Below are 27,062 nucleotides of genomic sequence, written 5' to 3'. Positions count from 1 at the left end.
TACAATATTTGTTTTTCTCATTCTGACTTACTTCACTCTGGATGACAGTCTCTAGGTTCATCCACATCTCTGCAAAGGACACAGTCCCTTTTCTTGGCTGCGTATTATTCCATGGTACATATGTGTCACATCTTCTTTATCCATCCCTCTCTTGATGGACCTTTAGGTTGCTTCCATGTCCTGACTATAGTAAATAGTACAAAAGAAACATGCCCCCACTGCAGCTCTGGTTTTCTAAGGAAGGCATCTGGCATCATGCAGCCTGACACTTTGCCCTCTGTTAACTTCACCAGTGTTGACATGGGGGTGGACTCTTTCTTTGTTGAGGGGACCTGTGTGTCACAAGAAGTGTAGCTGTGATCTGGGTCCACACCCACTAGATGCCAGTAACTCCACCTCTCCAAAATGTGACAACAAAAGCTGCACACAGGCTCCAGTGTCCCTGAGGGCTACAGTTGCCCTGTTTGAGAACTACTGGTCCAGAGATCTCTTAGGAACCAGTGTACTATGGTCACTTCCTATTTATTTATGGGCCAAAGAAATAAAAAATGTAGAGGAGACTGAGCATGTTTTAACTCAACATTCAGAAAACTAAGATCATGGCATCCGGTCACATCACTTCATGGCAAATAGAGGAGGAAACAATGGAAACAGTAGCAGACTTTATTTTCTTGGGCTTCAAAATTTAAAAGACATTTTTTCCTCAGAAGAAAAGCTATCACAAACTTAGACAGAGTATTAAAAAACAAAGACATTACTTTGCCTACAAAGATCTGTCTAGTCAAAGCTATGGTTTTTCCAGTAGTCATGTATGGATGTGAAAGTTGGACCATAAAGAAAGCTGAACATTGAATAATTGATGCTATTGAAATGTGGTGTTGGAGAAGACCCTTGAGAGTTCCTTGGACTGCAAGGAGGTCAACCCAGTCAACCACAGAGGAAATCAATCCTGAATATTCATTGGAAGGACAGATGCTGAAGTTGAAGCTCCAATACTTTGGCCACCTGGTGCAAAGAACTGACTCACCGGAAAAGACCCTGATGCTGGGAAAGATTGAAGGCAGGAGGAGAAGGGGATGACAGAGGATGAGATGGTTGGATCACCGACTCAATGGACATGAGTTTGACCAAGCTCTGGGAGATGGTGAAAGACAGGGAAGCCTGGTGTGCTGCATTCCATGGGGTCGTAAAGAGTCAAATATGACTGAGTGACTGAACAAGGAACCACAACAGTGATTTGATCCTCCACAGCATGGTTGTGCTCCTATACCAAGCTTGAACCCTGGTCCCACCCCATCCCTTACTGTTGATTCAAGCTGTCTGTAACAGCTAGCAGTCTATGAGCAGAAAGCTTGAGAGCAGAGTGATCCATATTCCCCATAATTAAAAGCAGAAACTAAAACCATCCATGATCCCAGTCTACTGAGGACAAACCAAAAAGAACTAATATGCTAGGATTACTTTCCATCGGAAGCCGGGCCTGTTAACTCAATCTTTAATAGTGTTTCTACTGAAAAAACCAGGGCAAGGGAGAGGAAATTAGGTCCTCCTAGAACAACGCCTCTAGTTTGCTTTGGTTAACGTGCACGTGTGTGTGTTCAGTCGCATCCAACTCTTTGACGCTATGGACTGTAACCCACCAGGCTCCTCTGTGCATGGGATTCTCCAGGCAAGAATACTGGAGTGGGTTGCCATTTCCTCCTCCAGGGGAACTTCCAAACCCAGTGATCAAACCCAAGTCTCCTGAGCCTCCTGTATTGGCAGGCAGATTCTTTACAACTGAGCCACCTGGGTTAATGTACATAATGATTAAATTCAGAAAACAGAAGTAAGCTGATAAGAAGTGCTAAGAAAGCACTGATGGAACCTCAAGTTTTATTGAACAAGCACTATTGTGTAGCATTTTCCATGGGCTGGGCCCTGCTGTAAGTGCCTTATTACACACAGAAACTCATGTCATCATCGTCATCTAGACACCAGAGACAATTAGCCTCCTTTTTGACACATGAGTGGCTAGGGCACAGAGTGGTCAAGTGATTTGTCCAAGGCCACACAGCTGAGAAGTGGCAAGGCTGATTTCACCTGTAGTCTGGTTTTGGATCTTGAGCACTTAACTATTGAACTGTGCCTCTTTCCATGACATAGTCTTCTAGAGAGGGTATAACCTGGACACTCATATCATCTGGAATAAACTCAAAATGAGTAATCTGAGTCTTTAATTACAGACATCGCGGGATGGTAGACTATGGTTTGATGATGAAAGAGCTCTTAACTGTTGACACTCCTAACAGTGTGTAAAGAGTTTGAAGCACATGGTACTGTCAGTCTGAATCTTTCCAGTGCCTGATTTTGAATAATCCATTTTCCTTCCTTTTTTGTAAAGGGATTGTTAGCAGGTCTTTGATGAGGCTCTTGAAATCTAGAAAATAGATAATCAAAAAGACCAGCTAATAACTGATCCAAGGACCTACAAATCACTGACGATTTGGTCAAACGTTTCAAAACTCCCAAAGCACATTCAGTTTCACTTTTGTACACTCTATTTTCAAGTCCCTTCTAGAAGGATATTTCTTCATGCTGCTCTACACAATTTCCATCACACCCCAAATTTCTGGTAGCAGGATCATTAACCTAACTGGGCTGTTGATCAGTGGAGGGAAATTATTGTGCATGTTATGAGTGCTGGGACATGTACCCACGGTGGGTGCTGGGTATTAGAGCAGGTCTCCCCATGTCCGCACACAGACATGAATGGACATGATCTGTGTTTGCTCCCTGAAGCAACAGGGATACCAGAGTGATGCTCTGATGACCAAGTCTTCTAGGATACCCATTGAAGGATCGTGCAAAAGACCACATTCTAGTTCTGGCTGGTGTTTATTCAGTCCCTGGAGTTACTGTAGCACCCACTGAAATGTTATCAATAATTCAAAACTTTCTGTTCATGGAAGCATTCTCCTAGAGACTAAATTCTTGGAGACAGAAGCTTTTCTCATTCTCATTTTTCTCTTTATGCCCAATACACGGCAGTGTGCAGGCACTCAACAAATGTTGGATGGATGGATAGATGAACTGAGGGGTGGACCGATGGATGAATAGATGGATGGACAGATGAGTAGATAGAACATTGGCGCTCCATCAGCCTTGTACTTACTGCTGAGCTGTAGAAGCCCCAGTGGGTGTAACAAAAGAGTCCACAAGTGACCATTTAACCCTCCACAGCATATTTGTACTCCTACACCTGATTCTGTACCCTGGTCACATGCTCTGTACAACCACGGCAGGGAGCAAGTAACTAGGACCTCCACCCAGACTTGGTTCCCCCTTAAGACTTGTGATCAGCTAAGAACAGGAAGGAGTGTGTGGGCATATTGGAGCAAAGAAGAGCAGGTGGCAGGGGCTGGTTCCACTTCTGTTCAAAGAGTGTCGAGCTAGAAGTCCTATGGATGTTCCTCGTGGGAGGCTAGGCAAGTGTAAGAAGAAGCATTAAAAAATGCTATGTAGCCAAGGAGTTTGTTTCTGTTCCTGTGCTTTAAATAGGATACATATGTGTAAAGAAGCATGCCCATGACCAAGAGAGTCATAATCACAGGACTGAAAATGAGGTCCAGTCCATTTCCCACTGTGTTACCTCTACAACAGCAAAGATCAGAAAAGATGCTCTGTATTCCTGTCATCTGCTCTAAGAAACTTTTAAATGGGAAATCTTAACTATCTCTTTTCCTGTTCGGAAGAGGGAAGTTTTGGAACATCAGAAACAGCGGGGGATAACACACAGTAGATTTTGTCTGAAGTTCTAGGGCTTGGCTGTCTTGGTGAAGTCAGGGATTGGGCATGCATGTGGACTGTCCTGCTGGACCTCAGACCCGTTGTGCCCAGCACCACGTCTTATATCCTTCAACTGATTATTGTTGTGTAGTTGTTCAGTCGTGTCCGATTCTTTGCGACCCACCAGGATTGTAGCCAGTCAGGCTCCTCTGTCTATGGGATTTTCCAGGCAATAATATAGAGTAGGTTGCCATTTCCTTCTCCAGGGGATCCTCCTGACCAAGGGATCAGACCAGAATCTCCTGCATTAGCAGGTGGATTCTTTACCATCTGAGCCACCAGGAAAACCCATCTGTCAATTTAGGGGAGCATTATCTTCAGGGAAATGTTGGGCAGCTGATGTTGTATTATGTGGCTTCCCCTTCCATTCCAAGACTTTGGGCACCTGTTGAATTGTAGGGCCTGGTACTGCAAATCACCCCTAACCATTCCCCAAAAGTCCCTCTGTACATAAATCCCCTTTAGCCAAGCCTGAACTTTGGGCACGTGGAAACACCCAACTTTGTCCATATGCCATGTCTGTGCAGGAGAGGAATTCCCTGAAGGTTAGACCTCATTCTTTGTTCCATTCAAGAATGTTCCTTAGTGGATCTTCTGTTCAAATAAATGCCTTCTTATCTTTGTAATTGGCATACTTTTCTTTAACATTTGGTCTCCTGGTTCCTTCCTCATGGGTTTGTTTGTTCAGATCCTTTCTTTTATTGAGATCATATGTAGGGAACTTCTTGGCAGAGTAGTCCCTCCTCCTTACTTTTCCTATTTTCTTCTCTATGCCTGTCACCTTTGAATATCTTAAATCAGTGGTTCTTAACTGGAGAGAGAGGGTGAGAGGTGTGGGGGTAGTTTAGTCCCCAGGACACATTTGGCAATGTCTAGAGACATTTTGGGGCTTCCCTGTTTGCTCAGCTGGTAAAGAATCTGCCTGCAATGCAGGAGACCTAAGTTCCATCCCTGTGTGGTCATGGCTGGTGGGGAGTAGCAGAAGTAGAATCCATGGGGTAGAGACCAGAGGAGCTACTGAACATCCTTGATGGCACAGAATATCCTTGCCATCAACAAAGAATTTGCTTCTGTTGTTTAGTCACTAAGCTAAGTTGTGTCCAACTCCTTAGTGACCCCACGGACTACAACATGCCAGGCTCCTCTATCTTCCAGTATCTCCCAAAGTTTGCTCAAATTTATGTCCATTGAGTTCGTGATGCTACTGAATCATTTCATCCTCTGTCGCCCCCTTCTCCTCTTGCCTTCAATCTTTCCAGAATCAGGGTCTTTTTCAATGAGTCAACTTTTCAGATCAGGTGGCCCAAGTATTGGATAATCAGGTCCCACATATGAATAGTTGAGAAATCCAACCACCAAAATGAAGGTTGTAAAGACATATTTCTGCCCTTTATTCCCTTTTAGCATTTTACTTTCTAAAAAGTGCAACCCTCCTTGCTTTTTGAAATTGGGAAAATGACTGTGCCTTTAGAACAGGTATGTGTCAAAGGGTAAATGGGGAACCTGTGAGGCCTTAGAAATTATGTCACTTTGGGATCTCCAAGGACTTTCTTGGTTCAGGATCCACTGTAGGCATCTTAATATTATAAAAAGGAATTCTAATATGTTTTCTATGTGGAGGGAGGAGTTATTACTGTAAAGAGATGATCTGGAGACAATCATAAGGACTTTGAGTATCTAAGGAAAAGGAAGAAGACAGAAGAGAACTGAGTATGAAGAGTCATACTGAAGGGACATTGAACGTGAAAGTGTTAGTTGCTCAGTCATGTCCGACTCTTCACGACCCCATGGCCTGTAGCCAAGCTCCTCTGTCCATGGGATTCTCCAGGCAAGAATACTGGAGTCAGTAGCTACTCCCTTTGCTGGGAGATCTTTCTAACCCAGGAATCGAACTCAGGTCTCCCACATAGAAGGCAGATTCTTTGCCATCTAAGCCACCAGGGAAGAACCCAAAAAAATATAAGCTGCCATTTGTGACAGCATAAGTGTTAGTCACTTAGACAGGTCTGACTCTTTATGATCCCATGGACGACAGCCCAACAGGCTCCTCTGTCCATGGGATTCTCCAGGTAAGAATACTGGAGTGGAAGAATACTGAAGCCCCTTTCCAGGGCTTCCCAACCCAGGGATCAAACCCAAGTCTCCAGCACTGCAGGCAGATTCTTAACCATCCGAGCCACCAGGGAAGCACTGAGAGACCCCAGAGCAGAGGCTGGAAAGAGGAAACCAGGAGAAGGAGTTCTCGGAGCAGAGTCAGGGGCACTATCACCCTGAGGTTGACCAGATGCTGACAGGGCTGTGTCTGAAGCCTGAGAAGCAAGGTTTTCCTACAGAGGTTAGAAGATTCCCTTAAGAGAGACGCTATGGACTGGAGGGCAGCAGCAGGGTGGGCCAGGAAAAGCAGTGGGTCTGAGGCTAAGATGATGGTAAAGGTGTGGGAAGCAAGGAATGGCCTAGAACACGAGGAGACATTCACTCACACTTAGGCTAGGGAGCAGGGAACCAGGGGTTACTGGAAGCTGCTGGGGGCTAGAACCTCTCAGCAGTCTCTGCACATCGTTGCAGTGCCTTGTGAACTATTATTGTTAGGCTGACTTTGAAGATGAAAACATGGAGGCTCAGGATTTAGATAATGAAAACCAGCATTACGGAGCTTAGAAAGGTTAAGAAAAAAAAACCAGATTTCATGACCAGGAATAACCCTGGCCATGTCAGGATTAAAACAGAGGTATGCTTACAGCTTTCAGCTAAATCATTAAATTACTACCATTCTCTCAATCTATATGTCATACACTGCAATCTCTTCCAGCTTGAGCTTGGAGTTGGGCTATTGGCCACCACCAACAGGACAAAATAAAAAGATCAAGAGACAGTGGGGAGAGGCCACCTAAGAAATCTAGCAATGGGGAGTGGGAGTGAAAAGCAAACAGCCACCCCTTGGATCATAGATTTAATAGTCTAGATTTCAAGTAGAACAGAAACTATATTAACAAAAGGAAATTCCTTCCGCAAGTCACACAGCAGACAGATGAGCAAGGGCCCACATTCCCTTTTTCTCACTTCCTCTGTGTCTTTTGTGACCATAAAACCAGATTCTCGATGCTCTCATCACCCTTTCCCTTCCCAGCTCCTTTGATCCTGGGTCCTAGGGGGCCAGGTTTATCACACACGGTAAAACCTGTCAGTAATGACCCATCAGTAAATTTACTGAACACGTGAGGGGTGTGGGTGACCATGTTGACAAAATGGCCTGGAATGCAAAGATCGTATGGCATGAAACATCTCTCCAGAAGCTTAGTGTCTAGAGAGCGGTGCAAAGCCAAGCATCAGAAATAGGCAGTGAACAAAAGGAGGAGGGAACAACCCAGCCCAACCCAAGAGTCATCACAGAGCAGGAAAAGAACTGATTGCTGAGTGAGAAATCGCGATCTGAGGAGGGCTCAGAGAGGAAGAAGAATTTTCTTCTCATTTTATACAGAGCTGGGAAGATGGAGGAGATGAAAAGAAGGAGACAGCCGTTAGAGAGGGTCAAGGAGCGCTCACGGGCAACGAAGAGGCCACTTCAGTGCACAGGTGAACAGGGAAACTGAAGGCAGAACTTTGAACGCTGCCGTAAGACTGTTGGACTTGAACTTGCAGACCAGGCAGTACATCAGAATCCCCTGGAATGTCTGTTAAAATGCAGATTCCTGGATGCCGTGAGAAATAAGATTCAAGGACCCAAGAGTCTGCATTTTAACCGCCCTGTAATCTTAGTCATACTTTGAAAAATACTCGGCAACAGGGAGCCCTTGACTGGTTTTGATGAAGTCAAAATGGAATCTTCATGAAATTTCAGGGCTTAGCAAAATTTAGCAGAAATTTTTTTCCACATCTGACAGCACCGCCTTTGGCAGGACCTACACATTCTAGATTGTGAGCCCTCTCTTGCCGTCTTATTCACATACTGTGGATTTCCTAGTCCAGTCTCTCAAAATCCAAGTCTTAGTGCTAATTCAATGTGACTCAAAAATATACTTTATAGAGCATACCGCAAGATCCTAAAGGAAGTCTGAGATCAAGTTGGGTCTAGAATATTCAAATATGGGCTCCAAATTCTTACTACTACCCAAAAGTACACAGCTTCTGGAAAATGTGGACATTCGTTGAATTCCAACTGTGACATGTAAATGTTTCCATCAATAGGAAACCTTGACTAAGTTGGGTTGGGAGGTTGTGTTTTTGCATCTCACCCTCGGGCTTTCTCGATAGCTCAGTTGGTAAAGAATCTGCCCGCAAAGCAGGAGACCCTGGTTCAATTCCTGGGTCTGGAAGATCCACTGGAGAAGGTATAGGCTACCCACTCCAGTATTCTCGGGCTTCCCTTGTGGCTCAGCTGGTAAAGAATCCACTTGCAATGTGGGAGGCCTGGGTTTGATCCCCTGGAGAAGGGAAAGGCTACCCACTCCAGTATTCTGGCCTGGAGAATTCCACAGACTGTACAGTCCATGGTGTCGCAGAGTCGGACACGACTGAGCAACTTTCACTTCACTTTCATCCCCCCTCTAACTCTAGGCTCAGAACATCATCTTTCCTAAATCCCTGAAGGTGTTGCCTATTAGGACTGAAGAAATCTCTTGGCTCATTCAAGCTTCCCTTCCCTCTGGAACACAAAGGAAGTTTCTTCTCCATTAGCAGGGTGGCCAGTGTTAAACCCAAGCCACAGTAATAAATACAGCTGGGCTGAAACTGGATGACCCGCATTAGGGTTCTTTCTAAATGCAGACTCCTCTGCATGTAACTTGTAGCCTATACAGAGACTGGCGACAAGAAATGCACGGAGAGTGACAAGATAGCAATCTCCCAGAGCCTGGCCATTCTAAGTGTGGTCTTTGGACCAGCATCACTGGGAGCGGGGTTTAAAAGTGCAGACTCTCAGATGGGGGCCCCAGACCCGCAGCCACCAGAGTCTGCAGGTTTCACAAGAGCTGCAGGTGACTGGCGTGCACTTTCCAGTTGGCTTGCAAATGAAAATTCTCCTGCAGATTACAGTTTAAGTAACACCATCTTTTCTGTCTCCAACCTATGCCCCCCCGCCCCCATTTGGGCTTCTCTGCCTCGGGGTGCTTGCAGAGCAAGACTGGGCAGTGGAATCAGTTGCAGGGAGGGGCGGGGTGGCGGAGGGAAGGTGGGTTGCACTTGCTCCAGCCTCCTGGTCCTCCTTGAAGTCCTCCCAGCCGCTGCACCTGCAGGGCTGTCGCCTCTCTGGGAAGCCCCTTGAAGCAGAGACACTCCACCCCCACCCCCCACCCCGCCCCAGGCCTTGCCTGTAGGGTGGGGTTGGACTACCTCTTTTCTCTCAAAGAGCCTGGGATGCTGACAGCCTCAGATGGAGGCATCCTGTTTGTCGAAAAATAAACCGGCAGTTAAAGCAGGGTTGCGAGAGCGAGAAAACCACAGGCCTGCGCGCCGCTGATAACGCGCGGGCGGGCAGCTTTTGCAGAAGTTCCGTCGCTGCAGCGCGCAGCGCGCCAGGGCCCGCGCCACCGCCTCCTTTCCTGTCTCTGCCGCTCGCGTCCTCGCCGTTTCTGGCTGTTACCTCTGCTCCCGCTCTTTCAGTTACTTCACTCGTTTTTTTTTTTTTTTCTAAAGGATCCCCTCGCTGCCGCGCGACGAGGGATGGAGGGACTACTCTCCCGGCGGAGGGGTGTGCAGATTCACACGGGGGCCCGAAATGTACAAGCTGTCGTGCAAAAGACAGTTTTAGGAGAGACGGAAGTTTCTCTTTCCCCTGCAGTGTGGCATGCTTTGACCTGGCTTTTAAAAAGCAGGACAAAGAAAAGGCGATCCAGATAAGACCCAAAGACCTAAATCTTGTATAAAAGAGGAATAACAGAAGCAAATTTGAAAATTTTCACCCAAGTCCAACATCCAGATTGTTCTCTTGCTTGGAGCAGGCTAACCTGGCCTGATTCCCTGCGGTGAATAGCTAATTACCAATCTTCCCCTTTTGGGGGATATTAAAAGCTCTTTCCCCCTTCGCCTGTTATCAGATAAGCAAAGCAGATGAGAAGTCGGTGGGTAACCACAGGTACAACCACAGGATTCGCTGGAAACCAAACGACTTGACCCTCCAAGGCAAGGGTGTAATTGAGAAGTAACCTGAAAAGAGGTTCGCACAAGCTGTAAAACTCTCTGTTCTCAAGTCAGTCACTGGGACTTCTCTGAGCTTCAAAAGGACAACCCCTCCCCGCTCACACACACACACACACACACACACACACACACACACACACAGAAGAACATTACCAGCCACAGAAGACAGCTCCTACTGGGGCTAACTGAGAATCCAGCAGAAGGAGACTACAGTGCTTTCAAGGGGTCTTGATTATCCGCTGGGGCGGCTAGCTACCGTGAAGTTTCAAATTTACTTCTGCTATTCTTCTTTGTCCCAAAAGGCAGGCTAGAAACAGACCACACCCGTTCATTAATGTTGCAGTGTTCCTGATGAGTAACTATGCTGGGTGAATAAGAATCTACCTATTTTTAAGGATTTCCAGAGAGGTCTGTCATTTTCCATTTCCTCCCCTATAAGCTTCTTCCAGTTTTCTTCTGTTGAGCAGTTCTCCACAGGAAATCAGTCCTCTGACCTCTTATTAGGGAGCTCCTGTTCCCATTTCTGTGACCTTTGTTCTTTAATCTCAGGTGTGGCCTCCTGTGGTTGAAGCTCTTTTATTTTTTTTGTTTTTTGGTTTTCCTTTATTTATTTAGTTATTGACTATCAAAGAAGAAAACAAATATTTTTTTGAGTACCGTTTACTTTTGCTTTTGTTTTTTTTTTTTTGGGGGGGGGAACTCACTCTTAATATATCTTTTTTAAAAATTGATAAAGTTTTAATTGGAGTATAATTGCTTTATAGTGCTGTGTTAGTTTCTGCTGTACAACAGTGTAGATCAGCTATATGTATAATATATCCCCTCCCTCTTGAGCCTGCCTCCCGCCCCACTAGGTCCTCACAGAGCAGAGCTAAGTTCTTTGTGCTATACAGCAGCTTCCACTAGCTGTTTCATCTTTTATTTGATCCAGATAAATAGAAGGCCCTATACATTCTGGCCGATCTAGGTATAGACAATTAATTCAACTGGTACGATGAAATAAAGGAGTGAAAACTCAAGTCAAAGGATGGTTGATTCTTAGGGATAAAGGAGAGGTTGAGATGGGCTGACGTGAGCCAGGTAAGATTGATGAGATACAGTCTGATGGGGATCATTGGCTGTCTCCTAAGACTGATTTAGGTCATAGGAGGAGCTGGGGGGAGGGGGTAATACTGCTGCTCACGTGGGAATGGCCAATGGAGAGCTCTGAATACACTTAAGGAGGAACTTTCTTTTGTGGGCAATTGCCCAAATTGATGCGTGATTACTTTTGTTACTTTGCAGACCTCAGTGATGGCCTAAATGGGCTTTCTATCTCATTTTAAAATGATCATAAACAGATGAATACAAAGATGGTGACTAGAAAATAATAGATCTGATTTTAACTATGTATTCTGGAATTTGCACATCTATAATTGCAGTGTCCTTCAAAGTAGTCCCCTGGGGGAAGTATACCATCATTCCAACAGCTGCCTTATTATTTTAAGCCTTTCGGAAGCTACTTTTATGAAATGATTTTCAGGGCAGTTTATTGGTAAAAGCAAGTAAGATAATCTCATGACTTTTAGATCCACCTCATTTTTGACCCAGACAAGCATTACCAGGCTTCATTAGCTACCTGATTTATCACTAGTTTCTGGATTAAATGGCTTCTGGATGTTTCTAAAGATCAAATCCATTGCTGATGTTCCAGACATTGTGGTCAATCCAGAAAGTATGCTCCATTCTCCTCTGAAAAAAAGAGTTCTACTGGATGCTGAGAATTTCAGCATCACCAAAATATAATGTAAAATTGAACGAGGCAATATTAAAAAGTCAGCTTTAACTTACAGCCACACCTAATTAAAAAAGAAAACAGAAACCGAAAAATAACCACTCTGATGCACTAATGGCATGATGTAGTTCCTTTACTCTTAGGTTTCTTGCACTGGTAAGGAACTTTACCGTATAACTGATCATCCCTATTTAAAAGTTAAAAGAACAAGATGCAGAAAGTGCATTGAAATTCTGTAGTCTTTGGGGGGAATGCTAAGCAATCAACTATTACCCAAGACATGTTCTACTTATTAATAGGAAGCTGATGACTACATTGTGCTGTATCAGGGTATTGGTTTGGCTGCTGTAACAGAGAGATTCCAAATTACTGGGCTTCAACAAGATAGAAGTGTGCTTCTCTCTCTGTTATAGAAGTCTCGGTACATTGGTATGGGATCTTCATAATCACAAGAAACAAGGTCTCTTCCCCTCTAACATGTGGTTCTTAACTTATGGCTCAAAATGGCTTCTCTAGTCCCCAATATCACATCCACATCCCAGCCAGAAGGAAGAAAGAATATGGAAGGAAAAGATCTATCCTTTCCCTTTAAGACCAGGTTCAGAAATTTGCCACAACACTCCTGCTCACAATCCACCATCTAAGCAAACACCCAGGGGCCACCTTGCTGTAAGGGAAGCTGGGAAATGTGGTCTTTTGCTGGGCAGCTATATGCCAAGCTAAATATATGTTTGTATCTATTCACATTTAGTATATTAATGCATATTTATATTATGTAAAACACAGTTAATTTAAGTATATAATATATAATAACATAATAAAATATTTAATATGTAGCTATATTACTATATTATTATATAAAATATAATTGTTTATGTTTAGTCACTAAGTTATGTCGCCTGTTTTGTGACCCCGTGGACAGTTTCCTCTGTCCATGGGATTTCCCAGGCAAGAATTCTGGAGTGGGTTGCTATTTCCTTCTCCAGGGGATCTTCCCGACCCAGGGGTAGCACCCACGTCTCCTGCATTGGCAGAAGGATTCTTTAGACTTCAGGAGCCACCAGGGAAGCTGTATAACTGTATTAACTCGACCCCATGAACTATACAGTCCATGGAATTCTCTAGACCAGAATACTGGAGTGGGTAGCCTTTCCCTTCTCCAGGGGATCTTCCCAATCCAGGGATCGAACCCAGGTCTCCCGCATTGCAGGTGGATTCTTTACCAGCTGAACCACAAGGGAAGCCTAATAATATAATAGAAATAGTTTAATGCATAGATTTTAAATATGTTAACATATGATTTTAATATGATCATTGTAATAATGTATCTTATTAATATAACATATTAACATAATAATATAATACATATCAGCATCTACTATATAAAGATGTAGCTAGTATATCTATATTTTGGATGTCATCTATATATTATCTACATGTACAAAAGGAGCAGTCTGACATCCCAGAGCTTCTGACACCCATGGGTGCTCCCCTAGTTCTCTCTCCAGCACTCTCAGCAGTCCCCCACTGTGAACCAAGTGATTCTGGCCTAATTCTGGAGCATCACCCCCTCTACCTTTTTGCCATCCACAAGCTTCTGTCCCATTGACATCTAGATGAGTTTGCGTGTGGGGAGCACCTAAGAGATAAAGTAGCAGTGCTCAACCAGGACACAAAGTTCAGGAAAAGCCTGTCTGGCCCCCAGGACCCTCGGCCTCGCTGTGGGAAGGCAAGCCAGGTCACTGGCAGCTCACTACTTACCATGTAGCGTTAGATTCAGCCCATCTGCCCACCACACTGGACGGGCAGGACCAAGAATCCCAGAAGGAGAAGGGAAACCTCTATGGGTGAAGACAGGCCTCGTCTTCCTACAGCAAGGACGGATGGGTTTCAAACCTGTCACGCCTGACATATCTCACAAAAGTAGCTTGCAAATAATCAGGAATTTTGCCTGCTGGGAGTGTAAACACAGCCCTCAAAATGAACTTACATAAGCTTGGAGTTCAACCACTTCTAGGATGACATATATAATACAATGCTCAAAATTTGTGGCTGCCAGATTATTTTACTATGGTTTACGGTCGTCTGCATTTGAGGTCATTTACACCTGTGATCTCTGAATGGTGGAAACATGATGTCACGGATGCTGCTATAGTAGGGAGATGGTGCTGATGGGTGATTGCTGACATCTACAAAAACCCTGCAGGCATTTTGTCCTGGGGAGCTGCTGTTGTATGTAAAATGTAAATAATTTACCTATTGTATATGCATGTTTTCTATTTATAGTAAACCAGCTGCAGGCTGTCCTTGACATCAAATGCATTTCAGGCCATTCTGGGTGGGTCTGAGAGGACCACAGACTCCATCAAAAGCAAGGCCAAGAAGGAATCTCTTTGTTCCTAATTCTCTAATTCTCAACCATCTAATTCACAACCCCAATTCTCACCATCCCTTGATTGCACACACCCAGTACACACCCCTCCACTCCATTTATCCTGTTCAAAGACCAGCCACGCTTCTATCTTCAGTGCTGTGCACAAACCACAGGACTGCCAGGCAGCTCCCTCAGGAAAGTTGTTATTACCCACAGGTCACCTCTGCCACCCCTGAATCTGTGCCCAGTACAAATTAGACAAATGATGATCCCTCAGCAAATTGCTTTTGATACTTAAGTTGTTGTTGTTCAGTTGCTCAGTTGTGTCTGACTCTTTGCAACCCTGTGGACTGCAGCACCCCAGGCTTCCCTGTGCTTCTGTATCTCCCAGAGTTTGCTCAAACTCATGGCCTTGGAATTGGTGATGCCATCCAACCATCTCCTAGCATCAGGGTCTTTTCCAATGAGTTGGCTCTTCTATACTTTGGTAGAAGACATCCAAAAATAAAAACATGCATTTTTCACTGAGTCCCATGTTAGTGTTAGGGTTTTGTTGCTGCTGTTCAATCGCTAAGTCATGTCCCGCTCTTTGTGACTCCCATGGACTGCAGCACGCCAGGCTCCTCTGTCCTCCACTATCTCTTGAAATTTGCTCAAATTCATGTCCACTGAGCTGGTGATGCTATCTAACCGTCTCATCCTCTGCCACCACCTTCTCCTTTTGCCTTCAACCTTTCCCAACATCAGGGTCTTTTCCAGGGAAAGGGGGTTAGGAGACCATTCTTCTCCTGCTCCTGGAGCTCTTTGGGCTTCCCAGGTGGCTCGGATGGTAAAGTGTCTGCCTGCAATGTGGGAGACCCGGGTTTGATCTCTGGGTCGGGAAGATCCCCTGGAGAAGGAAATGGCAATCCACTCCAGTACTCTTGCCTGGAAAATTCTATGGATGGAGGAGCCTAGTAGGCTACAGTCCACGGGGTCGCAAAGAGTTGGACATGGCTGAGCATTTCACTTTCTTTTCCTTCTGGAGCTCTTGCCAGCCTGTAACATGAGCACTTCCATTCTCTTGGAAACATGGAGATAATGGCTCTGACCTTCCTATTCCCTCCATTCCCCCTCCCCTGTGGGAGGAGAGGTGCATTGGATGAGAGCCCTTGGGACCAGGCTGCCTGGAATCGGTACTTGTCCTTTGGCTTTGGTCTCCTGGGATGCTGCCCCAAGCAGGCCAGCCTTCCAGAACACCTACTCCTTGTCTAACTACCGCTCACTTCAGGGCTCAGCAGGGATGAGGAATTCAGGCCCCCGTGGCTGGCTTCCTGGGTCCTTAGGGGTGCTTTCCCATGATCCACACTCGGGCACAGACCACAGGAAAGCCCGCTGGACTCCTGGTCTCAGCAACAAGCCCCATCCTCCAACCCATCTCCACAAGCAAAATGATAACACCCCTGATGTTTCCACTGGATTTTACGGTCTATTTCTCAGGGACTTTAGAGTTTGAAGTGGGGAGGGCAGTACTGATTGAGTTGGCATATTTCTATCATTCTGTGTGCTCAGTCACTTCAGTCGTGTCTGACTCTTTGCAACACACTGGACCGTAGCCCACCAAGCTCCTCTCTTCAAGGGATTTCTCCAGGCAAGAATACTGGAGTGGGTTGCCATGCCCTCCTCCAGGGGATCTTTCTGACCTAGGGATCATACCCTTGTCTCTTGCATCTCCTGCATTGAAGGTGGATTCTTCATTACTGAGCCGCAAGGAGGTACACCCACAAATACACAGAATATCCCTTAGTGCCCCATTTACATGACTGTGTTTTGGGGTTTCTGTGGTTTTTGCTTACCTCACAAATAGCAAACAAACAAAATTTCCCCAGTATTACTGCCTAGAAGGTTAGGACCATCTCATTTAGTTACTTCAGTTCCTAAATGTTATGTAGTGCTTGTAATATGCCAGGCCTTGTTCTAATGACTGCAAATGAGAACTCATGTCATCCTCAGAGCAATCCACATGGTAGATACTGTTGTGAACCCTGTTTTACAGATGAGGAAATTGAGGCACCGATTAGTGCCCAGGGTTTTGAGTTCCAACTCACACAGGCTGTCCCCTGGGTTCGAGTTCACCTGCCTAAGTGTAGCCCTAACCCCAAGGACAAGGTACCCAGGGGGTTCTGCCAGCCATGGAGCTGTCTCTCGAGAAAAGCCACATACGTTCCCAACTCCCCCACGGTTGTTCCCCAGGTGACAGGGTCAGCCGGCATGGAGGTAAGCTGGGAATACATGAGACCTCAAAGTCCTCTGTGCACCTCATTCCCCACCTCCATCTGGATCTAGGGAGGGTTTCTGATGAGCCACAAAGCAGCTGGAGTCCCTTCATATGGGGAAGAAATAATGGCCTTCCCATCACCTTCTCAAAGGCCATGACAGACCCTTTTGTGAGACTCCATAGAAGCAAAGTCCTCTTTTAAAAGTTGTAGATTACACTACTATATATAAAATAGATGACTAATAAGGACTTGCTCTATATCACAAGAACTCTACTCAGCATTCTGTAATGGTCTATATGAGAAGAGAATCTAAAGAGTTGACAGATGTATGTGTAGAACCAATTCGCTTTGCTGTTCATCTGAAACTAACACAACATCGTAAATCAACCATACTCCAATACAAATTATAAAAAATAGAAGTGAAAGTGGGAGTTTAATTGTATTTCTGCTACTATTTAAGGGCAGGTTCAAGGCATCCTCAGTCTCAATTAATTTAGTCACTTATTTTTTTTTAAATCAAGATTTTTACCCACACCTTGGCCTAGCCCACAGAGAATGAGTCCTGGCTTAATTCTAAAACAGAGATGGACATTTGCTTCCTCTTCTTCATCATCAGGATGACAGTGAGACTAAGAAGGCATTTCGCTGGGGTACATGGAAATGCTCTTGCATAACGAAACCCATTCAAGTCTCGTCGCCTTTAACTTTCTCTTCCCAGTCCTCAACTCAGCGAAGACCTCAAGAAAGCCCCTCGAGAACATCCCTCAGAAATCTAAATGAGGGCAAACCCAACCCAACCATGAAATCACTGTGTTTTCTACCAGGCACTGCCACAGCTCAGGATTCCTGGGTGCTGGTAAATGGATACTTCTGTGATGACTCGTGAACAAGAGACCGTTCTGTGTGATTCCAGGCTCTCTGGAGAATAACGTCTAGGAGAAAATGACAAAAGCTTTCATAGAGAGTTTGAAATAAAAATCACACTATTTCTGTTTCAAAACCACCTATGAATGCAAAGGATTTAGGGAGTGATACTTTTTCAGTCCTTTCTTTGCCGTATGTATGGGATTGAATCATTGAGGGGGAGGGCATGACTGTGTTGATGTTTTGTATGTTTGGAAAATCTAAGATTGGGAAACCCCAGGACCCCGGGACGGCTCAAAGTGTGCAAACAGCCCATTGTCTGCTTACAGGGGCCTTGCCATGAAAATGGCATCCAACTGATAAGCAGCCCTCTGCTAGAACATTTCAGGGGCAGGAGAAAGTTGGTGCTCTGTGTCAATCAAGCAGTAAATGGGTTTCCCAGTGAGTCCAAAGGCAATATTAACTGTCCTTTGTTCTGGTGATGATCTTGGCATCTGTAGGTTTGGGCTTATGATTAACCAGGCGAGAGGCTGGCTGGGCAGGTTGTCTATCAATCCCGTTTCCTGGATGGTTGCTGAGAACAGCATCTCACTCATCTTTCTGGGGCAGGGGTGTGCCATATGACTCCACATGACCTACAAAACGCTGGGATCTCAAGGAATTTTACCTCATTCACTGACTGCGATTCCAGAACATTTTGCCCAAGTGTAGGTGATCTCAATAATTTCCCAAAGAACTTTAGGACTTTTAAAAACACATGCTAGATTACTTTTATTGCTCTGCATGAGCATTTTATCTCAGTCTGTGGCTAACTTGCTGTGCACGTTGACAACAGTGTACCAAGCTTCTTGTAAACACACAGGAGGCCTGTGCAGCGTCTGCCTCCAGCAGTTGCCCCGTTGTTGGGGATGAAAGACACAGGCATGTGGAATAGCTGGGTGACATCATAAAACTGCAAGGGGCTGAATGGTACCCGCTGTGATGCAATGGCAGCTCAAAGAACTGGCAGGTCACAGTGTGGCTGGCACCATCACAGAGCCTCCAGCCAAGTCGGGATTTAAACATTCAGAGGAGAGTAGGGAAAGTTTTCCAGGAAAGTTGACCAGCGTAGGCAAGGCAGAAACTGCTGAGTAGATCACTTTGACTCAAGGGCAATGTGGTGTAGAGAGGTCAGGACAGGTTGGTGGGACCAGGTTAAACTAGTTCAGGTCGGTCCAAGCCAGGGGGTAGGACTTCATCCCCAAGACAGTGGAGAGAGCTATGGAAACGTGAGCTGAAGGTGTCCAGGGAAAATTAGTGCCTGTGTTCCTCCAAACCTGAAAGCCATTCACATTGCTTTTTAATTTATTTTTTAATTGAAGTACAGTTGATTTTACAATGTTTCAGGTATACAGCAAAGTGACTCATCTCTCTCTCTCTTTGTGTGTGTGTGTGTGTATATATGCAATTCAGCTGTATACATAGAATAAAGAATATGTATCTATATAGAATGAAGAATCTGGAAAAGAATATATTCATATGCATATATAATAATATTTCTTTTAAAATAAAATATTTATTGTGTGATGTATAAACATTTAAATAAGTATATGTAAATATGTACATAAGTAAATATATATGTATATGTATATATTCTTTTCCGGGTTGTTTTCTATTATCAGTTCAGTTCAGTCATTCAGTCATGTCTGACTCTTTGTGACCCCATGAATTGCAGCACGCCAGGCCTCCCTGTCCATCACCAGCTCCCGGAGTTCATTCAAATTCATGTCCATCAAGAAGGTGATGCCATCCAGCTATCTCATCCTCAGTCGTCCCCTTCTCCTCCTGCCCCCAATCCCTCCCAGCATCAGAGTCTTTTCCAATGAGTCCACTCTTCGCATGATGTGGCCAAAGTACTGGAGTTTCAGCTTTAGCATCAGTCCTTCCAATGAACACCCAGGACTGATCTCCTTTAGAAAGGACTGTTTGGATCTCCTTGAAGTCCAAAGGACTCTCAAGAGTCTTCTCCAACACCACAGTTCAAAAACATCAATTTTTTGGTGCTCAGCTTTCTTCACAGTCCAACTCTCACATTCATACATGACCACTGGAAAAACCATAGCCTTGACTAGACAGACCTTTGTTGGCAAAGTAATGTCTCTGCTTTTTAATATGCTATCTAGGTTGGTCATAACTTTCCTTCCAAGGAATAAGTGTCTTTTAATTTCATGGCTGCAGTCACCATCTATAGTGATTTTGGAGCCCAGAAAAATAAAGTCTGACACTGTTTCCCCATCTATTTGCCATGAAGTGATGGGACCAGATGCCATGATCTTACTTTTCTGAATGTTGAGCTTTAAGCCAGCTTCTTCACTCTCCTCTTTCACTTTCATCAAGAGGCTCTTTAGTTCCTCTTCACTTTCTGCCGTAAGGGTGGTGTCATCTGCATATCCGAGGTTATTGATATTTCTCCCGGCAATCTTGATTCCAGCTTGTGCTTCTTCCAGCCCAGCGTTTCTCATGATGTACTATGCATAGAAGTTAAATAAGCAGGGTGACAATATACAGCCTTGATGTACTCCTTTTCCTATTTGGAACCAGTCTGTTGTTCCATGTCCAGTTCTAACTGTTGCTTCCTGACCTGCATATAGGTTTCTCAAGAGGCAGGTCAGGTGGTCTGGTATTCCCATCTCTTTCAGAATTTTCCACAGTTTCTTGTGATCCACACAGTCAAAGGCTTTGGCATAGTCAATACAGCAGAAATAGATGTCTTTCTGGAACTCTCTTGCTTTTTCGATGATCCAGCAGATGTTGTCAATTTGATCTCTGGTTCCTCTGCCTTTTCTAAAACCAGCTTGAACATCTGGAAGTTCATGGTTCACATATTGCTGAAGCCTGGCTTGGAGAATTTTAAGCATTACTGTACTAGCGTGTGAGAATTGTGCGGTAGTTTGAGCATTCTTTGGCATTGCTCAAACATAGACAAAAATGGAGCCTAGTTACCTACCCAAGGGTGATGCACCGACCATCTGCAAAGTGGTGATTTCTAGATCCTGAAATCCATCCTCCCCTCCTTTCACCTGCTCTGTCACTCAGGCTTTTCTGAGCTTCTCTACTCCCCACTCTGTCTCAAGGCCACAGAGATGCTGCGTCCACCACCATCCCCCAACCTCAGACAGACAGAGAGACCATCCACATGGCTTAAGCCCCAGAGATCCTGTGGTAAGAGCCTTGCAGGCTTCTCACTCACAGCCCTTGGGTGGGGGTACAAGAAAGTGATCTGGATGCACGGGCGCTCTGGGATTGGGGGGCACTGGGAGGCCCTCGGGCTCCTAGTTTGGGCTTTTGATTGCTGGATCCTCCTGGCCCCAGAAATGAAGTTCTGAAATGACCACCCTGGCCCTTGATTCGTGGGCCTGGAAGGACTAGGGCTGCTTTATTAAGACTCTCCACCCCACCCTAGGTAGAAAGAACTTGACGGTCTAACTGGTAATGAGATACACAGAGGCTAATGGAGGCAGTGGTAGCCCAGGTTTGAATGTCAAATATTGTCCTCATAACAAGTGTGAGAAAACTGATGGCAGGGTTTACCTAGACAGATGTCGATGGCCTACCAGGTGTGACTGATGGCCATACAGGGAGGAGGAAGCATAGCAGCATCTCTTGGGCCTCTACTGTACTCTAAACCCTGCATGACAGGAGTGTTCCACTTGTATCATCTTCCATTCATCTCACCGGAACCTGATGGGGTGCGTGTTGTCCTCATTTTAGGGATGATGAAACCGAGGTTCAGAGAGGTGAAGAGATCACCCAAGATTGAGAGCTATTTCATGACCCAGCAGAGAGTTAAGCTTGGGTCTTTTTGACTCCAGCCCATTAGCTGCTTCACTCCACACCACGCAACCCAAGAGCAATTACAGAAACCATTGTGTGTGTGTTCAGCTGACTTTGTTGTGAGTTTTATTTGATGACTGAGGGTAACCTCGATGGTGGTTCAGGCTTCAGAACAGCTCAAGTAGCCTGATCCCCAAATGACAGCATCAGAAGCCTGCAAAGAGCCATTCAGTGGGAAGGAGACAGAACTGGGGGGCTAGGCAAGTGGAAACAGTGTCTGTTAGGCGAGTTTGCAAGGGCAGGCCTGGCTGTAGTTAACTGTATCCTGCTTGCTCTCAATGTGGCATTGTCTTCCAAGACCCCATCCCATTCATGTGGGGGATGGCCACAAGATCAAGGGCTGATCTGCAGCAAAGGTTGTGGGATGTCCATCTCTTCTTGCAAACAGTTTCTTCTCTCCTAAAGAGCAGTGATGAGTCAGTCATTTGGAGCCTGAGTCAGGTTTTCTATTAAAATAAATGAGGTTATACATTTCTATTAAAATAAGATTATACATGGGAATCAGGTTTATGGAATGGTCCCCAACATACACCAAGTGCAGAAATCCCTGAAGATCTGGGTCCTAAGATAAAGTTTCCATGTGCTGGAGGAGGAAGGGGTGGCAACATCCCCTTTCTAGAACAGGGGCAAAGTGTATAATAGGGTGGTTTGCTTCTCTCCTCCTCTTTCTTCTCCTGTACTAGCCTCTCTGGCTCCCCTCCCTGGGGCCTTCTGAGTGTCCCAATACCCATCCTGGGACAAACTTCTCAGATCAAACAAAGGACGCCACCTCTCAAATGTCCTACCGCCTTTTCTGTTGTCCAGTCAAGAGGCTGCTTGTAGCCCAGATAGACAGACAGGTAGGGACAAACCTCCGTAAACACAGGGATATTTTCTCACTCAAAGTGGGCCCTTAGAAAAGGTACCTTTTCCTCCCAGGGACAAAATCTTTAGGGCAATGGGAAACACACCTCACAGTGGTTTTGCATCAGTCCAGGTTCTGCAACTCACTTGCTCTGTGAGTCCAGCAAAGTCACCTTGCCTTCTTGGGCACGTTCCTCATCTAGACGATGCAAGGGGCATCACCAAAGGGACATTTCCCAAAGAAGTGTGCTCAGAACCTTGTTCCTAAAGACGCTTATGGCAAACATGTTTCTGTGGCCTGCAAAGCCCCCTCTGAAAGAGTCACAAGACCTATTGGTATTGGGTTGGCCAAGAAGTTCATTTAGATTTTCTGTACAATGTTATGTAAAAACTGAATGAAATTCTTGGTCAATCGAATATATTACAGGCTCTCAGAAGGTCTGTAGGAATGAATGCTTTCTCTGTTTTAACTCTGTTCCCCAAACCGATGTAACAATAAACCCTCCTTTTATTAGTACTCCAGGACACACACACACATGTTGGGATTAGCTGAACAGATCATACGTAAGGAGATCTGTTTTGTGACCCTCTCATTTGAAAATGAATTCATGGTGAACATCTCCAGAGAGATGGGGAAGAAAATCTTCTTCCTTCGAGTGGTGAATGGCTTCTAAATGGTATCACAATTTATGGGGATCTGTGCGTCTGTGCACGCCAAGTCACTTCAGAAGTGTTGGGCTCTTTGCAACCCCATGGACTGTAGACCACCAGGCTCCTCTGTCTGGGGGATTCTCCAGGCAGGAATACTGGAGTGGGTTGCCATTTCCAACTCCAGGGAATCTTCTCCACCCAAGGATCAAACCCGAATCTCCTGCATCTCCTGCATTGGCAGGTGGGTTCTTTACCCCTAGTACCACCTGGGAAGCCCTTATGGGGATCTGTGAATGGATAAGAAAATGTATTTTGTTTAAAAATGGAGAAATACCGTTAATGATGCTGATTCCCATGTAACAAACAAGCTGCCTCTAAGAGAGGGAAGTGTCTCAAAAGGTTTGAGTGGCAGTGACAAGGCTAGTCACATGTAGAGCCTCACTCTATAACACACACACCCCCCCCCCCACCTACACACATGCAGGACTTCCCTGAAGGGAAACCATTCAGATGCTGGTGTGTTGGAGCAGATCCAAGCTCACATCAGTCAGCGGGTTTTAGAATCCACCCCAGAAGGAAACATGAGGGGCAACGAGGCAAATGAGACCCTGACCTCACATGGTCATCTGTTCAGAAAAAAGTAGAGGATGGAAGGCAAGGTCACTGGGGAAGGTCAAGGTCAGCTTGGGGGTCCTCAGTTGAGTCTCTGCTCTGACCCACGCTCCCCCATTAGTTTTCCCTCCTTCTCCAAAGCTGTGATGAGTTGCATCCTCTCTCACCCTCACTGTTCCCACACGTAGGTCAGCTGTGTGGGTTGCCCAGTGTTGGCTCTCCCACCCAGACCTGGAGAGAAGCTTGTAGGAAATCTCAAGGTGGGGGGTCAGCCCAGCTCTGAGCAGAGGCAGCCCCGTGTAGCTGTGGAGACACACACAGTTGTTGCTGCTCAGTCTCTCAGTCATGTCCGACTCTTTGCAACCCCATGGACTGCAGCACGCCAGGCCTCCCTGTCCATCACCATCTCCCGGAGCTTACTCAGACTCAAGTCCGTGGAGTCAGTAATGCCCTCCAACCATCTCATCCTCTACACACAGTATCCAAGACAATGCAACATCCCAGGTGCTCTGAGGGTCCACAGAAGCAGCCAAGGGCCTTGCAGGTCATGCCAGATTGTTTCTTCCCCTCTGCACAGAGGTCTTGAGCCCACCCATGGGTGGTGGGCAGAGTCCCAGGGATGCACCGACCCACAGGGAGGCTCTGGCTGGCTACAATGGATTGCTATTCACCAAAGCAGGGATCCTCAAAACTGCTAGACGCGTGGTTTCCTTCCTCGACTCTGGAGGAAACCTTGACAAACTATGGTTCTGGGCCTTCCACACCCTGATGAACCTGGCTTGTCTTCAGTGTCCCTGGGATCATGAATATTATTGGGCTGGGGGAGCACGCATGCACACACTCGATCTAGCAGACAGGTTAGGAAGTCGGTCAGGAACCTTGAGGTGACAACACAAAAGGACACACCCAGAGACCTGACTCCCTCAGATGTGTTTCGGAGAGCAGCGAGCTAGGCTGACCACGATCCATCCCTTCCTCACCACGGCCAAGGCTCTCAGCCTGCAGGGTCTCCCCTCCCGCTCTCCCACTTGTCTTCGTGTTCTCTTGTGGTGAAATTTCAGGCAGGTTCTAATTAGCAAGGCTGGAATCTGACCATGAGATGGAGTTAAACATTTTCACCTTTGCAGATGGGTTTGAAGACAGTATAATGTCAGTTCCTGGAAGGGAGCTCTGGTTTCCCATTTTCCTTCCTCCACAGTAGAAACTGCAGGAAAAGAAGGCAAATTGGATTGTATGGTTGACTTGAACTTGACCAGAAAACTTTTTGTTTCTACCTGTTCCTACCATCATTCTAAAATCTTTAACTTCAATTTCCTGCCTAAATGCTACCTATAGTATTGAGTAACTATTGTTTGAGGTAGAGGACGCTGTTTTTTTTTCCATTCTATGTCTTTTTTTCATGTTTACATACCTACTCTTTGGAGGTAAACTGAGCACAGCCGATCAGCTCCTCTTTATAGGTGTAGAAGCTGAGATAATGATCCATGAAATGTGCTTAAAGCCAAGACTTGATCCTGGACCAGAAGGAAAGCTGTCTGATTCCTAATCCAGTCTGTATGGCATCAGTGGAACAAGACTCACCACTATGTAATTCAGTAGCTGCAGAGGATTGAAACATTAGACTGATACTGTGTGGTCCTCAATGTGAAAACTGTACTTTTAAATGCCTGAAAAGGTGGTCCATTTCTTTTTAAAAAACATCCAGTTAATTAGAATTCAGTTGAATCTGGTTTTTATTTTTATTTATTTATTTATTTTTTATTTTTAAACTTTACATATTTGTATTAGTTTTGCCAAATATCAAAATGAATCCGCCACAGGTATACATGTGTTCCCCATCCCGAACCCTCCTCCCTCCTCCCTCCCCATACCATCCCTCTGGGCCGTCCTAGTGCACCAGCCCCAAGCATCCAGCATCGTGCATCAAACCTGGACTGGCAACTCGTTTCCTACATGATATTTTACATGTTTCATTGCCATTCTCCCAAATCTTCCCACCCTCTCCCTCTCCCACAGAGTCCATAAGACTGTTCTATATATCAGTGTCTCTTTTGCTGTCTTGTACACCGGGTTATTGTTACCCTCTTTCTAAATTCCATATATATGCGTTAGTATACTGTATTTATGTTTTTCCTTCTGGCTTACTTCACTCTGTATAATAGGCTCCAGTTTCATCCACCTCATTAGAACTGATTCAAATGTATTCTTTTTAATGGCTGAGTAATACTCCATTGTGTATATGTACCACAGCTTTCTTATCCATTCATCTGCTGATGGACATCTAGGTTGCTTCCATGTCCTGGCTATTATAAACAGTGCTGCGATGAACATTGGTTTTTAAATAAAGTTTATTTTCTTTTTTATTTCAAAAGCTGATTGGAATCTAAAAAGAGTGGATATATGTATACATGTAACTGATTCACTTTGCTGTATACCTGAAATTAACACAACACGGTAAATCAACCATACTTCAATAAATTTTTTTAAGAGTTAATTGGAGAAATTGTGAAAAATCAGAAAAGTATAAAGGAGAAGTTTGCTTTGTCTGTAAACCTAATAATTATTTGTGCCCCTTGTTGACATTTTGGTGTCCTTTAAAGTGTATTTTAGCTGACATCACATTTGAAGTATTACTTTATAAACTACCTTCTTAAAAATATATTTATTTTATATTGGAGTTTACTTGGTTTACAATATTGTGTTAGTTTCAGGTGTACAGCAAAGTGATGGATATACATGCAGTCTTTTTCAGATCCTTTTCCCGTATAGGTTACAGTAAGTTCCCTACATGTGAGCCTTCAAGCTGCAAACTTTCAAAGATGCGAGTGTGCATCTGATTCCAGCAAGGAGCCAGAACCTGTGCCATCGATGTCAGACATGAGTGACACTGCAGCTTGCCCTCCGTCTCCTATCGCTGACGACCCTTCAGCTCTGCCATCTCCCACCTCCTCTCCCTCCTCCAGTCAGTAACTCTTCTTGCCTGTTCACTCCATGCCAGCTCCTGTGTACCAGCTGTTGTACTATCAGTTCAGTTCAGTCGCTCAGTCATGTCCGACTCTTTGCGACCCCGTGCACTGCAGCAGGCCAGGCCTCCCTGTCCATCACCAACTCCTGGAGTTTCTCAAACTCATGTTCATCGAGTCAGTGATGCCATCCAACCATCTCATCCTCTGTCATCCCCTTCTCCTCCTGCCTTCAATCTTTCCCAGCATCAGGGTCTTTTCCAATGAGTCAGCTCTTCACATCAGGTGGCCAAAGTATTGGAGTTTCAGCTATAGCATCAGTCCTTCCAGTGAATATTCAGGACTGATTTCCTGTAGAATGGACTGGTTGGATCTCCTTGCAGTCCAAGGGACTCTCAAGAGTCTTCTCCAACACCACAGTTCAAAAGCATCAATTCTTTGATGCTCAGCTTTCTTTATAGTCCAACTCTCACATCCATACATGACCACTGGAAAAACCATAGCTTTAACTAGACAGACTTTTGTTGGCAATGTCTCTGCTTTTTAATATACTTTAATGTATTTTTCAAGATACTGTAAGATTGAAGTGTCTTCTTAATTTTTATATTTGTTATGTATTATTTGTGTTAAAACTATTATAAACCTATTACAGTATAGTACTATATAGCCAATTACGTTAGTTGGGTGCCTAAGCTAACTTTGTTGGATTTATGAACAAATTGGACCTCTGAACATGCTCTTGGAATGGAATTCATTTGAATGTAGGGCCCTTACTGTATTAATAGAATATTAAGTAGCTTTCTCTTTGCTATGCAGTGGGACCTTGTTATAAACTAACTTTTATGTCTTAAACAGTTGTATGAGCTTTCCTATGCCATTAAAGATGA

At 45.0% G+C, this 27,062-nt stretch overlaps 1 protein-coding gene and 1 non-coding gene across 6 annotated transcripts in view; both read left to right on the top strand.

The window, feature by feature from the left end:
- RUNX1 (RUNX family transcription factor 1) overlaps window positions 1–27,062 on the top strand; it is a 273,689-nt gene that overhangs the window by 18,592 nt on the left and 228,035 nt on the right. The window lies entirely within an intron of this gene.
- On the top strand, window positions 22,292–22,363 carry MIR2285A (microRNA mir-2285a). The gene has a single exon (NR_030838.1). It is a non-coding gene; the product is annotated as a microRNA mir-2285a (primary transcript).

The sequence above is a fragment of the Bos taurus genome, chromosome 1 (genome assembly GCF_002263795.3).
Source record: "Bos taurus isolate L1 Dominette 01449 registration number 42190680 breed Hereford chromosome 1, ARS-UCD2.0, whole genome shotgun sequence".
Classification (NCBI taxonomy): domain Eukaryota; kingdom Metazoa; phylum Chordata; class Mammalia; order Artiodactyla; family Bovidae; genus Bos; species Bos taurus.
The sequence above is the reverse complement of the archived record's forward strand: the minus strand, read 5'-3'. Positions and strand labels throughout refer to the sequence as shown.